We start from the raw sequence: 13,657 nt of genomic DNA on the forward strand, positions 1-13,657 counted from the left end.
AGCTACATTTATTTGCTCTTGTGCGCAGTTCCACTGCTTCAAAGGTCACCCTGAACCGAGCTCGGCAAACTGATCATGCTCGCACAGGGATAGCCAGAAACGTCGATGAAGTAACACGAAGCGCAAGGAAATTTCCACAACAACGTGTCAGGTTCATGGCTCGGCAATATCTTTCTCAGAAAACCCACCACGGTCGCTTTTTCGAGAGTGATTATTTGCGCGCGCGGTTATAAAACACCCATACGAGCTCGCTTGCGAGTGAGCAAAAGCAAAAGCAACGTCTTCTATACCATTCCGGATGGAGGATGAGAGCTCAATCTTGCACGAAGTTTCGACAGTGAAGGCATGCTTCAGCGAAATTCGCCATCCCGTCATCGCACAGGAGAGGGGGAAAGTAGCTGCCGGAAATTGTAGCATAAGAAATGTCGCAGCTCATTTCTTATTCCCGGCGAAATTGAACGAATTAATTTCCTCGCTTCGACAGGGACGGCAGTTAGAAGCTTGAGAAACGCGGCACTTGTTCCGGAAGCCATTTTTAGAGTCCGAAAAGCAGTTGACATCTTAACGGCGGGGAGAACGCCGATACGAGGCGTTAACTGCGTTCTGAATGTAATTTATTTTCCATCGTCAGAGCGTTTGTAATAGATTGTTTGTCATACTCCGTTCGTTTTATGGTTTCATCTGCTTTTGATGAATTAGCTCACCATTGTAGTTGTTGCTACTACTACAACAAATACTACTACTGCTACTACTACCATGAGTAGTAATGTTACTACACTATTTTATTCCTTACACATATTCAACAAGTTATCCTTAATGATGCAGCGACTGAAAGAGACGAAACGCGCAGAATTCATACTCCGCAGTCTGCATTCGGATTGCTTGCAAGAAAGCCTCGCATGGCAACAGAGATGAACAACATGACGGGCAAATTGGCGACCGGGCCGAAGGCTATACATAGGCATACTCGTCCTCTTTACGTGGATATTGCGTCAGCAGATTGCGGGCATTCTCCGGCCATGAAGATAGCTCGCAGCAAGAGTGCATTTAAGGCGCGGCTATGTGATGGCGTCAGCATACCGAGTTCGTGATGAATCACATCGACTGGACTCCCTCCCTCCCGGCCCATACGTACGAAGAGGCAATAAAGTCGCCGCAGCTCCTCACTTTCGCGTGGAAAGCGACAGTTGCGTACTTCAGCTACCGTACACTGGGTAGAAATAAAGTGATTTAGGAAAATAGGAAACAAACCAGTGCCCCGAAGACTACTGCTCAGGCGCATTTCTCTCAGAATGTTGTGTACACATATATTGTCGCGGTCCCACGACTACTACAAGTGTAGAAGAACAAGGCGCGTTGTCTTAAGTCATATTTGCATACAGCTTGCAAGGATTTAGGTGATAAAGCAGTCTAAGTCGTCCATTCATTCCATTCAGTTTTACTATATGTAAAAGAAAGTGAGGCTCAATGGCTCCCTAGAGATGAAGGTGAATTGAACGCAGTCACTCAGCTGCGAGATTTTATAACTGGGTAATATAAAAAGTAGGGCGTGTGGCTTCTCAGTTACCTGCAATCGCTCTGAACAACAACAACAACAACAACAACAACAACAACGAAATCGCGGCAATATAAGGGAATGTCGGGAGTAATTATTGAAATGGTATTTTACATTGAAAAAAAATATATCATGCCGCTAGGCCCCCTAGACCTTCGCGAATAAAACAAAACCAGTCCAATGCAACATAAGTCATTACTATACAACAACTGATTCCTTAACCTCTTATAATAACTGCCCTGTTTTCAAATCTCAAAACCAAGAGATAATTATGACACATGGTAATGGTGGGTGCCAGTAATTTTGACCACCTCAGTGTTACTTAAAGTGCATCTAAATCTAAGCAAGCGGGCCTCTATCTCTTTTCTTTAACATCAAATCACCGGTCTTTCATGGCTACGATAGTTCATTCTTTGCTGTTTTAATTTTCATTACTTTTGGCTATAGACGGTTTCAAGGTCACAAGCGTTGTACTCAAAAAAACTTCCGGTGACCTCATTTACCAGCTCCTAATGTCGAATCAAAACTGAAAGCACGTTTTCAAGTTTTTTTCAAGCATAAAGAAAGTCTCTCGTTTTTCACATAAAAGGAACGTGCGTGAAGTACAGGAGAATGTTTCCTCAATTTTATACAGCTCAATGAACATTTATTTGAATATATTTGGCCAAATAAGGGAAGGAATTTGTAGAAGATTAGCGGGCTATTCTCTAAAGCTATGGTTGTCCACTGATGTTATTAAGGCACATCGGTGAACAAAACTAGAAGTCTTCAAGGGGCTGTGTTTGTAAACATTGAGAGGGTCTATAGGAAAAGACCGCAAAATAACAAATTTTTCAATTTTTTTTTTGTAGAAGAAACGTTATTTAATGAATTGTATACTCGTGTTGTGAGCGTTACTGGCGCATTTACTATATGAATGACTTCGGCAGCAACTAAACCAGAAACTTTGTGGCAAACGATGACAAAAGCCGAAAAAGCCGACAAAAGCCACAGTGGGACTCCGTTTTCGCAGTTTAGTGAGTCAAGTGAAAATGTAGCCCATACAGGCTCACGTAGTACATCTCATTTATGTTTGCGCAGAAAGCATAAATTGTTACCTTTTGTTTCAAGTGGGGAGAAAAATAATTATGGGCGCAACCACAAGGACGTGCGAATCTTGTCTTTGTTTCGCCTTCACCGCACAGCATGTCGGGACCAGACGGGTGCCTTTTTGCCGACACCTAAGGGAGCGTGCGACAATCACAGCAGGTCATACAACTTTCACTCTTTTTGGCGAGGGCTGACTTGCCACATATGTAACTCCCTTTAACGACACTCGCGAACTTTCTTTTCAAGATCATTATACTTTTATCAGAAATGTTTCGGTAGCGTGACCCAAACATTTCGGTATGTTTGGGTAGCGTGTTTGGGTAGCGTGACCCAAACATATGTGCCTTGCCAAGATACACCCCCCTCAAAAAAAAGCAGTAAATTAACTTTTTTTTTTGAAAGTGTAGTGTCAGGTGCTTCCGTGTGCCTGGCAAATTTTTTTCCACTGAAGGGCTGTTCGAAGTTCAGCAGTGCTTGATTAGCCTTGTTGGCGTCCTTTATTGCACCTTTTAGAGCACTTTTTAGAGAGTGCCTTTTGGAGTCGATTGAGTCGCTGATTTCATGGTGTAAACCACTATACCAACTACATCGAGCCGCTTCACTAAGGCATATCGATGAAAAGAAATATTTGAAAGGCGTGCTTCATCTGTATCTAAAAGGGTGACTGTGTGTCTGCACGTATGTTTTGTGCCTGCCATTAGCTCTCTCGCTATCCTGCAGCGCGGTCGGCGAGCCCGATAACGAAAGAACTTATGTGGTCATTGGCTCGCTACAACGCCGCGGAAACCCCGTTCCTCGTTGATCTGCGTAGCACGCCTAAAGAAAACATTTCCTCAAAGAGCCGGACATCATTAGCGGAAGCTGGGGAGATTTGTCTTCGCTGGTCGTGCGGGCTTCCTTCCCTGAGCACCCTCGAGAGCCGATAGTCACGCACTGCTCTCAGACGCTCGAGCCGAGGCAGCTGGTTGATGCCGCGTTGGCCTCGGCCGTCTCCTCGCCTTTAAGGAGTCATTGCACCAAACGGAGGTTTCCTTTTGATTGAGTTGAAAGAACCTGATTTTACATCTATTAGTCTTGCCATCTTCCATCTTCAAATAGTGTAAGAACACAAACTGTGGCGATCAAAAAGTATGTTCTGCAACACCTTTGAGATTACTGCACCGCATGTGCCGACTCGCGCAGCCTTTCTACTTCTTATGCACGTATTTTTTTGCGCTTCGTACAGAGAACACCCGCACAGTCTATATCGAGCAAAAGGTTGCCACTAGCTTTCAAGTGAATGTCGCCAACCGACGAGCGAAATGTCGCCAAAAGTCGCCATTTTTCTTCGAATTTCACCAAAAATGTCGCCACTTCACATATGTGACTCTATGATCACTGGGAGACGTGGCCTGGCTCATACCTCATGTCTATTTTATTCTCACTTACTCTTCAACAGCTCCTACTATCAGTCACTACCTTCTTATACGTTACACGATTCCCCCTCCCCCCGAAAGAATGCGCGCGTTGTGCATGATGAAAGAGCAGTCTTAGGATCCGTATAAGATAGCACAAAGACTTTACAAGAGAGGGCAGCAATCCGGAATTATCAAGTACAACTCCGGTGGTCGAGGCTGGCTGTTACGCTCTGCACAACATAAGTATGCTTTGAGATGGAAAAACAGCCGGTATGCTCGCGAAGAATGAACGAGGTTGGAACGCTTTGCAGGAATGAAAGTTTTGTAGGCGTCGCATTTTTCGTCGTGGGTGATACAAACGCCGTACATGCAGTTTGCTAGCCCGTTAATTGTGGCTGATTAGGCGCTGCTTGTGTTCCTGCAGAACACAAGCGGTTGTTTTGTGGCTTTTGGTGAGTTTTCTACGGTGATGGCGCAGGTGTTCAGACCGAAGTCACAATCCTGAACGCTGGTGCAGAAAATCATTTTCTTTTTGCGGAGATGGCTCAGATGCGCAATAAGCCTTTTCTTTTGGTGTTCGTTGATCACGATACTCTTTAAGCCGCAAGTACGCCTGCGATGTAGGTTTAGTTCTTCGTTGTCGTTGTTGGTGTGGCCATTTCAGCCATCGGGGTTCTCCTTGTTCCTTTTGTTGGTATCGCTGATGTTGCAGTATCTGACGAGGTGGACTTCCTTTAGAAACATGAGCCCGCTTTTCTTTGTAGGTTGATGTGACCAGCAAATAGTTTATACTTGTTATGGTGTCGCTATTCGTATCAGGCAATGAAGATAGTGCGCCAGAATTGAAAGAAAAATTTGCTGAGGCTCTTGCAACACCGTTCTTAACGGACGCTTTTGGTTCATGGAAATGCGTGAGAGGTGATGCTTCTGAGCCTCCTGTGTTGTTTGGACTCTCAGTTGGCTGGACACTGGACAGTCACACCGTGACAGGCGTGATTTCGTCAGATATTACTTGTAAATGTCGTCCGTGCAACTAAAGCGCTGAGCTGTTCTGATGCATGACTCTGTATTGAAGAGTCTGGGCACGGTCGAGTACCCTCCGAATTCCTCTGCTCTATTCCGGCTGTAGTGAGCGTGTTAGCCATGAGGTGGGCGAAGTGATCAACCAAAGGGTCAAGTGACGGAAGACCAGGTGGTGGGCCAAGTGTTCGAGACCGGGAGCACAGTGCTCGGGGTAGTTGTGTAACACGAGTCCCATGATGCAGTAATGACATAAAGGTCGAATTTTTTTGCCGTAGCGAAACGCGGAGGAAGATTAACCCTTCGTGGAAACATATCTGGATGTCTTTCAGTCAGCTGATGTTTTGATTCATTTTGTGGGAATAAGAATGGCCGGCTCAGTCTGGGTGTTCCAAATCGTGAAGACTGCTGGGGGCTGTGACAACTGAGATCAATTGCTTTCAGATTGCGGGTTGTAAACGAGTCTTCATCGTAGTCAATGCATTCTTCAAATCGGATGATCATTTCCTCCTTGATTTTTCGCCACCATTTATAGTTCTCGAATATGTGGGTGACGTAAAATTTAAATTCTTCACCGGTTACGTAGTCGCTGATGTTTGTGACCATCTCCCGTTTCGACCAAGATGCAGCGGTAGCGTGGAGCTCAAACAGGCTGAACCAGTCCTGTACGGGTCTATCGTCCGCTGATGTCCACTGATCCGGTGTACCTGGGGATGTCAACGTCAGCTGATGGTGCTGTCATGATGCTGGTCATAGTGTAGAGTTGGTATGCACTTATGTGGTCCACGTTTGGTCACTGCGTCTACTGAGGTGTTCGATGATGATGGCAGGTTGATGAAGTGGCTGCCAGGTCTTCATCCCGTTGACTGGTGTGACGCTATGATGAATGGGACACGTGGCCTGAGTCATACCTCATATTTATTCTGTTCTGACTTCTTCAACAGCCTCTAACATCAGTCACTACCTTATTACGTTACGCATATATGTGGCGTGTTTAGCCATAAAACTTCCAAATATTGTATAGCCCCGTGGAATATGGCACCATTAATAACTCCTAAATTCACTTACGTCCTTCAATTCCAGTCACATCTCCGACTTCATCATGAGAGCACTGAGAGAGGGCACGCAAAAGTAGCAGCCTTCCTGAAAGCCAGTGCATCGTACACTCTAAAAAAGGACTAAAAGGGGTAGGGAGGTTAGTTCTTTTTGGGGCGAACTGATTTGCTACAACTATTCGCCCTTTTGGGGACTAACTGCAACAGTTAGTCTTTGAAGGATTAACTGCAGGAGGACCAAGGATTGCTCCTGAGAGGACTAATGGTTACTCCTGTAAGGACTAACAACTGATTTTATGAAAACGGTCCCTAGCAGAGCAAATGTTACTCTCGTAAGGACTAATTGTTGATCCATAAAATACAACCCTGGGAGAGCGAGTGTTACTCCTTCGGAATAAACTGTTAATACATTTCAACAGTTTTTCGAGGGACTCATGATTAATGCACTATTCATTCACCTGACTATCTTCCCGGCCCAGACTGAAATGATAGCTCACGTCAGCTGCGCCTTACTCAGAACTACATTCGTGAATGTGTGTTGGAACGAGAAACTGCTGTGACCAATTCAAAGCCAGAAATATTAATTTTCCACAAACAGTGTGTCATGCACACCAGTGGTTTTCGCCGTCGGCTGCTGTCCCCCTTTACATGGGATGAATGAAACAGAAAGTTGTTATAAAAATAAACTAGCTAGAAGATCCCGACTTAATTGCCTAAGCCCCAATAATTGCACAGTCGCAAGCTCATAAAACATGCTAAAACATGCCACACACAGCGCTTTTTTTCAGCTTTCACAGTCTTTATTATCTAATGTGCCAAGCTGGCAAAAATGAGAAGCTCGCCTCGAAAATTAACAGACGCACGTGATTTACAGAGCCAGTTATTCCAGAAAATAATGATCACACTTCAAGGTGACGGCGTTCATTCTCGAAACTTTGCAGAAAAGAAGCCGCGAAGGAGCCCGGCATGTAAGCTGGGGTGTCAATATCTTCGCAGGAAAGTTGCGGTGTTCAGTAAATTGAACAGCCCTTCCACAGAAACACAAATACACGTGCGTCCACAATTCCAGCACATGCGACGAAGTATGTTTTTCACAACTACGTTGACAGCCTGTGAGCAGCACGGAACGAGAGCAGCAGTGATGCCCGCGAGTGATAAACACAAGCCGCACTCTTTACTACAGTGACTGTGAGCTATTCCGAACAAGTCCAACGCGGATGGATATACAATATACGCGCTCAAATGTCCGTCAGATTTGCATGATTGTCATCGCTAGTAAACATTCTGAAGTATATTGAAATACGTTTCAAATCATTACAATGGTCGGCGCCGTATTCTTACCTGAAAAATAATTTTTTTCTCGCGAGTGACACGGTGAGTACGGAATACACATAGGCGGCCGAAGAGGCGGCGATTGCTCTGCACTAGTCGCAGCACCGGAGGCTGCGATCGTGATCAGCGACTCGCAAGCTGCCGTCCGTGGCTTCGCACGTGGTCGGATCTCACGTCTGGCGGCCCCGATACTAAAATCAAGTAAAGGCAACAAGGGCGGGGGCGAGCTTCGAGGAGCGATGGCCTCGGCGTCGTCGTCCTCATATCCCAAAACTCAAAATGCGAGTATCTTCCTTCTGTGGACCCCGGCTCACACCAGCTTCCTGCTCGCAGGTAACCAGGTGGCCCACACCGCGGCTCGAGATCTCACTCACCGAGCCGCGGCCGATTCGGTAGCCGCCTTCACTTCCGAGAGCGGAGTGATGGCACTATCTACACAACAGACACAACTGGAATGGTCGTGGGATGATCGCCTGATCACATTCAACGACATTACACAACAGTACAGACTAAAAAGACGCAAATACCCACCACCACACAACAAATTCAACAAAAGACAGGCCGTAACTCTGAGGTTATTAAAGACAAATACGTACCCTAGCCCAGCAATCCTACGCCTTTGTTATCCTCACATATATCCGACAGACCCCTGTAAAGTGTACGGGGAAAGGGCCCACACTGCGGCACATGCTTTGGGAGTGTGCTGAAAAAGTTAACGTCACTGCCGCCGCTCCTTTCGCGACGCATTTAGGCAGGGACGAAATCCGAAGACCAATTGCTGCTGCCACCACCGCGCGAGGGCAGGGGCCGGCCTCCGCCGCGGCTGCAGTCGCTGTTTCTGATCGGCGGCGTCAGCTGCGCTGCCGCTGGAAGGCCGCACTCACCAGCGACGAGCTGGCCAACCAGCTTTGGGCCGTCCGGCAAGCCGAAGATGCCACCCGCGGGAGCAAGGACTTCGAGCGGTCACCTGAGGCGCCGCCATTAAAATCGACGGAGAGTGGGAAGGGACAGGGGTTAATCCCCTCTTCCCCCACCTTGCCCGGTAAAACTGCCTGACTTTAAATAAAGTCTATTCATTCATTCATTCGCGTTATTTTTTTCATCGTAACTGTAGGTGGGCTGAAGAACCTTCATCAGTTCAGTGAACCCCTGAACAGGCGTTTACAATACTCTTCACCTCTCAGTCCTCGCACTACCACCAGCACGAGAAAAAAGGTTGAGTTTCAGAAAAATGGGGTGCACCTGACCGACAACCAGATCTTTAAAAGGCTGCTGACCCGTCCGCCCAACAAGGGCTGTAGAAAAAATATCTTTACATCCTTTCAGCCCCAACCAGGGGGAGTATGTGAGCCGTTCATTCTCTCTTTAGTCCTCCAAATTTGCACGCGACACACTTTTCACCACACTTGGTTGTTTGGCGGACTAAAGACACGATCTGAGGACTAAAGTGGACGTTACTCCCCACTGAGCTGAATTTTTCTTTTGTAACAAAAGTTTGTGATGATTTTGGTTGTTGCGAATAGAGAATGATGCAGTTCTTACTCAAGAGAGAGACACTATGCGAAGCCTTCCTGCAGACGTGGAGAACTTCACTGCAGTGCAATCATGAGTCCGATATTCGAAGAACATAATTACAAAGCAACGGATATAAATTGGGGAGTAATGTGACACAGTCACAATGCCTGCACACCGCTTTCAGTGTGGCCATGCTTACGCTACTCATTCGCCTTACTGTAGTTTCTGAAGGCTCCCCAAAGAAGCCACCCTTTTTTGGCCCACCCGAAAAGTATGCCAATTACAAATTTACACTCAACATACCAAATAAGGGGTACTACAGCAATGAAGAAGTTGACAAGCTATTCACGACAGTTGGAGCTGCGGTAGGAACACGTTGCCTAACCGTCAACTAGCCACTTCAGACACGGAACTTTGAAGACGCTTAAAGCTCCTGAAGCACTTAAACAACGTAGTATAACACCACCACTTCTCGGCCCGCGAAGCAGTTCATTGGCCTAAATTGGTGCAAGGTTGCAAGCGGACACACCAGAAATAGAAGAGATGTAGTAAATTGCGCATAAATTGTGCCTTATATTGGTGGGTGTAAAACTAGGAAGATTGAAAAAAATGCTGTCGCCGATTCGTTTTGAAGACACTGAGTATATTGAATACATAACTCTGTCGAGACTTAAGCCGAAAATTACCAAGGATTCGGGATGCCGCTAATAATAATTTTTAGTTACCATGGGCCTCTCAAATTCGCCACTTTGGTGAAAAGTATCGCTTCTCGGCCTTTTGGCTAAGATCAAAGTGTAGTGGTGAAAAGTAGCCACCATTGCCAAACCCAATCGAGGATATTGTCGCCTTCTGTAGGTGATTCAAGCTAGCGATGACAGCGTCGGAGAAGGTACACCCTATCATGATAAGAATTTTTGACGATGCTTTTCACATCTACCCACTAGAAAGCCCCGGAGCTTTTTTCTAGGTCATCGAACTGTGCCAAAGTTTTGACGAGCTCACAAGATAGCGTCTCCCTACGTGGCACCCATCTGTGTGATAAACTCTACAGTGCACTATGCCATGATTGGATTGCCATGTAGGAGGATGAGCAGGATGTTGGTTGCAGGTGGTCTAGCCTTGCAAGCAACCATTACATATATATATATATATATATATATATATATACATATATATATATATATATTCATTTATAAGGGCAATAATTGTATAACGAAGGGCTCGTTTTTCCGTGTTTTGACTCAATATTAATGAGATCTAACAGACAATAAAGCTAAGGAATGTATAAGGGAAGTTATCAAACAAATGTAATGTAAATAAGAATAAAGAAAAATGGGTGAAAAAATAACTTGCCGTGAGCAGGAATCGAACCTACGACTTTCGAATAACGCGATCGATGCTCTCTCTCTCTCCTTCTTTGTATATATATATATATATATATATATATATATATATATATATATATATATATATATATACATGCATGCCGTTGCCATGAATTTGCTTAAAAACTTCCTGACGCGTTGGGACAATTAGACGATCGCTTACTCTCTGTTCAGATGGTTATGGAGCCGTGTCCTCAAAAGGCAGTCAAAGCCGTTTTGCGCTTTTTGGGGACTACGGGCCTGTGTGAACGCCTTTAACTTTTGTGTAGTGCTCCTACTACATACGCGTCCGTCCATTTACCGACATCTTTTTTGTTTGTTTTTGTCTTCACTTTACTCTCATCTTTCTACTACCCCTTCCTATTCTCCAGCGTAGGGTAGCAAACCGGGCATGTCCCTTGTCAACCTCCCTGCCTTCTCTCTCGATGTTTTTCCTTTCTTCCTTTCTTACAGTGACTCGTCAGCTTTCACAATTTTTCACAGCTGGTGCATAAGCTTGTGGACCCCAGAAGCACGTGTTATCTCTTCAAGTGTGACCCAAACACATACAAACAAACACACACACACACACACGCACACACACGTACGTAGCAACGGCAGCAGCAGCAGCATACAAAATTTTATAGAGAGTACAAAGAGTTTCCCGCAGGTTTCGCGCAAAGATATAGCTGTCCGCTGAAGCTCCTCATCGCAAGGACTCATCAGCGTCATTATATCGATTATTTGCATGAAGTTTTTCGGGAAACATAACATATCGGGCCTTCACAAATGTATCGCAATAGAAGTATAGCATAGCGGTCCGCTCACTAACAGCAGCAACTTCGGCGAGCGTATGTGACGCCCAACGAAAGCCCAGAGTACTCGGTGACTCGCACGCATGACTTTGTCTACTATACTACGCATACGCCATTTCACTAATGGCCCCCCTTACGTTTGACTAATATAAATATGACAACCGAAAATACAAAACGTTCTCCTATCGAAGCGCTCAGTACCACTCAAGAAAAGTGTCGATATCCGCTACATGCGTCGTAAACTTACCTCTAAATGTATTGTCTGTCCACAGGGGATGGCTCAGAATATTCAAAAATCAGTAAGTTGCGTTGTTCACATAACTAACACTCTCACCTGGTCTGTTAACATGTACAAAATCATTAGTAAGGCTAATCCTTTGTCAGGTTATTTCCGATGCAACTTTTATTGTGCACTTCTTCCCTTAAAACTTCTCCTTTACAAAACTTTGAATATGAAGTAAACTGGAATATGCCACATTAATTTGGAACGCATCTATTAGCTGTGTAACTTCTGCTCTTGAGTTTGTCCAAAATAATTCTGTCCACTTTATTCTTGAAAACTACAGTCGGATCGCAAGTACCACTGCATTTAAAGGCTCATTAGAGCTTCCGTCACTCACCTGTCACCGTAAATTTTACCGTATATGTATTTCTCACAAAATATACTGCAGTCAAACCCTGCCTGATGATCCTATTCTCCCTCAATAATACATCCCCAAGAGGTGGGAATCTTGCGATGTTCAACTCACACATGCTATCAGTCATTCATTCCCCGAACGTCACAAGACTGGAAGAGTCTTCCAGGATCAATCACGTCCACTGTTCCTCATTTTCATTTTCATGACGTTTTAAACTCAAGTGTATAGTTATACAACTAACAATATATGTAATTGTTTTTTGGTAAACGGTCTAATTCTTATTTGTTTAGTTAAAACTGCGACTGTTTCTTGTTTTTTATGTTAATACGGTTTTTCACCAACAGTCTGAGTCTTGCTTGTATAGTTAGAATCTCTATTGTTATCTTTAGCTAACATTGTCTTTACGGAATAACATATGTATTGTGTTTTTTAAATGTACCACTCCCCTCTATGATGCCTCTGGCCCTGAGGGTAATTCCAAATATTAAAAAAAATGCTCCTTTACACTGATGCGGGTATTCATTTGCATAGCTTCACTTCTTTGGGGAGTCTGCTCAAAAATGCTTCATTTGAAGTGAGGAAAAGTTTGGCTAGCCTGCAACTAAATCACGAAAGCATCCACGCGCGCATGCTCTGGTTGTATTCGGCAACAGCGGAAGAAACACAACTTGCTAAGGAACTTGGCTTGAAGCAGTCGAGGCAATCAATTACGCAGCATTGCTTTAAGAAAGGTTCAGCATTTTACGCGACAATTACGAACCTTGGAACGAGACCTGTCGCACTTGCGAGCTCTCTTGAACTTTCTGGTAGACATTGCGGAGGAACATAAATGCGTCATCACGAGCCTGACCCTATAAGTGAGAGAATTGTTTTAGATAAGGAAAAAAGCTATTCCATAATATTTAATGAATATCTTGTTCATTTGAAACGTCTGCCTTTCAACGTAGTACAATTTCAGAGATACTCAAACAAGATCGTTTGGTGTAGGTTGTCTAAAAGAGCGTGGTGATGCCATCCATCTAAGAGGGCATCCAATAGGTGGAGCCTGTTCTACGAAAGTAGTCAGCCTTCATGAAGTCCATAGTGATACGAGCCATATGGATTTTGCTAGTATTGAGGCCAGAGGGTGGTCAATGCTTAAGCGTGACCCAATAGGGTAAGTTCGAAAGTCAGTCTATATTGGAGGAAAGTTGCGAGTTCGTGGTATTGAAGTAGCCATCAAAGGTTTTCATTTTCGAACATTTTTGTAATTACAAACGACAATAAATGGAGTAAGATTTATTGCTGGGTGACTTGGTTAACCCCTGTGTATAGGGGACCCATTTTAGCAAAAAAAAAAAAAACAAAGACTTGAGGCAGCAACAGGTCGGGCTGTAAACCCAACTCGTGACCGTTTAACGGCCGTCGTCTGTTTCCTGTATGCGCTAAAACTGACACCGTAAATGTCACTAAATCAGTATATATATATATATATATATATATATATATATATATATATATATATATATATATATATATATATATATATATATATATATATATATATATATATATATATATATATATATATATATACATATATATATATTGTGAGCGCTACAAGCGAATGACTCTTTATTCTCTTTGATATCATCATATCCTGTACATCTTCTTCATCTGAAAATATCATCACCAGCGTGATTTACCTCGAGCCTGGCTGAATAAACCGGTTCCTCACAAGTGGTGGACTGTGCTTTTCGTTCCCTCAAGTCCTCTCGCCCGTTCTCGCTGGAGCTCCGCTCGGGTCGTCGCATACAACCCCCTGCCATGGCGGCCCAAGAAAATCCTGGCCCATCCAACGTCGCCGTCCTACTGCAGCCACCGCCACCCGCTCCGCC

This window comes from Rhipicephalus microplus, chromosome X (assembly GCF_043290135.1).
Source record: "Rhipicephalus microplus isolate Deutch F79 chromosome X, USDA_Rmic, whole genome shotgun sequence".
Lineage (NCBI taxonomy): Eukaryota > Metazoa > Arthropoda > Arachnida > Ixodida > Ixodidae > Rhipicephalus > Rhipicephalus microplus.